Source organism: Penaeus chinensis, chromosome 38, assembly GCF_019202785.1.
Source record: "Penaeus chinensis breed Huanghai No. 1 chromosome 38, ASM1920278v2, whole genome shotgun sequence".
Classification (NCBI taxonomy): domain Eukaryota; kingdom Metazoa; phylum Arthropoda; class Malacostraca; order Decapoda; family Penaeidae; genus Penaeus; species Penaeus chinensis.
Window position 1 is genome coordinate 6,960,401 of NC_061856.1, and position 2,500 is coordinate 6,962,900.

The window sequence follows — 2,500 nt, forward strand, 5'->3', positions numbered from 1 at the left end:
TGCACGCGCGTGCGCCTCTGTAAATCAAGAGCGAGGTTATGGACACGGCTTTAGGAGATGGGGAAAGAATGGGAGATTAAATAGGAAAGAGATGGAGAGGGAGGGAAGAAAGGAAGGAGGAATAGAGGAAGAGAGGAAAATAGGAAAGGGAGAAGGGAAAGAGGGATGGTCTTGGACACGACTTTAGGAGACGGAATGAATGGGAGAGAGATGGAGATGGATAGATTAAAGGAAGGGGGGAGATGAAGGGAGGTAGGGAGGAGAGGAAGGGAAGTAGGGAGCAAAGGGAAGCAGGGGAAAGGAAGTGAAAGGGGGAGGGGGAAAGGAGGGAGGGAAGGAAGGGGGAAGGGGAGAGAGAAGGAGGGAGAGAAGGGGAAAGGAAAGGAGGGAGGGAAGGGGGAGAGAGGAGCGAAGGGAAGGAGGAGGAGAGGAAGGGGGGAGAGAGGATGTAGGAAAGGAAGGAGGGAGAGGGAGAGGGAGAGAGAGAGAGAGAGAGAGAGAGAGAGAGAGAGAGAGAGAGAGAGAGAGAGGGAGAGAGAGAGAGAGAGAGAGAGAGAGAGAGAGAGAGAGAGAGAGAGAGAGAGAGAGAGAGAGAGAGAGAGAGAGAGAGAGAGAGAGAGAGAATAAGAATTAGGCAAAAAAAAAAAAAAAAAAAAAAAAAAATATATATATATATATATATATATCTATATAATAATACAAACACGATTCCAGTCCTCCCCCACCCCAACATGAACACCAAGCCACGCCCACGAAAGTCGCAGGAGAGGAGCAACGCGGGCGTGGACGAGGGCATGTGCTCAAACGCCCACTCACCTCCGCCTCCGACCCGGGATGGGCGGGATGATGACGGTGATGCTGTTGGACGAGTCAGAGTTGGAGGCGAGTGAGTCCGTGTTCACGTGGATGTTGTTTTGCGAGTTGTCGTTGTTGTTGTTGTTGTTGTTGTTGATGTTGTTGATGGCGTTCACCACTCCGTTGAACGTGAGAAGGAGGAACGTCAGGAAGTTGAACGTGTTGAACCCGAAGGCGCCCGTTCCCCCGGAGCACGAGCGACGCTGTCGTTCGTGGGCGTGTTTGTCCCCGCCCATGGAAGCGAGGGCGTTCGCGGCGGCCTCGTCTAGCTCGGCCTCGAAACGGGCGAGCATTTCGGGCGTCCAGGAGGAGGAGGAAGAGGAGGAGGAGGAAGACGAGGTCGAGGACGAGAGGACGGCGGAAGAGAGGAGACTGAGGAAAAGGAAGAGAAGAGGGAAAGGAAATAGGGCCATTTTCGAGCAGGACGGCGGGCCATCTCTCACCTCAGTCAGGATTGTGGCCACCTGCACCCCTCGCGCTGACATTTAAGGGCTGACGATGTTTGTCTGGCGCCGCCATCGCCGCTACTGGGCAAACATCAGCGCCCAGAAGCAGCTGACGGGACGCATACACTTATTCTTCTATTTGGTCTTGAAGCCGTTATATTTAAAGATCTTTAAAGAGGGCATACAAAGCAAGGATGACTTTGAACTTATTCGTTAGCTGAATTCATTTTGTTTTGTTATGTTTCAAGAGTACTTTTATATTCTTATCATTATTTATCATTCACTATTATTATTGTTTTTTGTTAGGTACTGCTGTCTCATCTTTCTGTACGTCTTTCATATAACTATCATGTATAGAAAAATAAATGAGGAAGATAATACTAATTCTTATAAAACATGTTTTGTAAGGAGGATCTTAAAAACAAAACACACGACGATCGCCAAGCGCACACCCGCGCCAAAGGGAGAGTAAGTGTAACGAAATTACTACGAGCTGTCACTCTCTCGTCGAAAGGTAACGGTGTGTGTGTGTGGGTTATGATTACGTTGTGAAGTGGGCGTGAATCGGTTACTGGGCGTGTACTGTAGGCTTCGATACTACTGGTGGTATATCTCCGCCCAGTTTAGTGGTTCGTAATTGTTTACAGTTGTTAGAAGCAGAGATGCATGTAAAAATAACGGAGCGATTGGCGAATGAGGTAGATGGGGAGATAGGTTAAGAAATATCAGTTAATAGCTTAATGATAGCTTTATAGAAAGATAACATACATACACAGAAGTGCGTATTGATTGAATGACTAACCTCTAGACAGCAGAGTAATAGATAAACAGATACACTGACAGGCAGACAGACAGTTAGATAGGTTAATTAATAAGCAAATGCACAGACAAACAATACAATGTATAGACAGACAGAGTCAAAAATACTCACGATAAATCTCTGTACCAAGAGTAAATTTCACGCCCATTTATGATTCCTCCCTCCCGTTCCCTCCACTCCTCCTCTCCCTCCCTCCCTCATTCCCATCCCCCGCCCTCTTTTCCCACGCACCGTTACTACCGTTCCGCGTGACGAAAGACCACGCGCGACCAACTCTCTTGCGTCACTGATCATATCGCTCAGAGCACATCGCTAAAGTCCACGACTCGGGTTATGCTCTCCCGTCCCCTCTCCTCCCGGCCGTTCAGCGCTCCAGTTT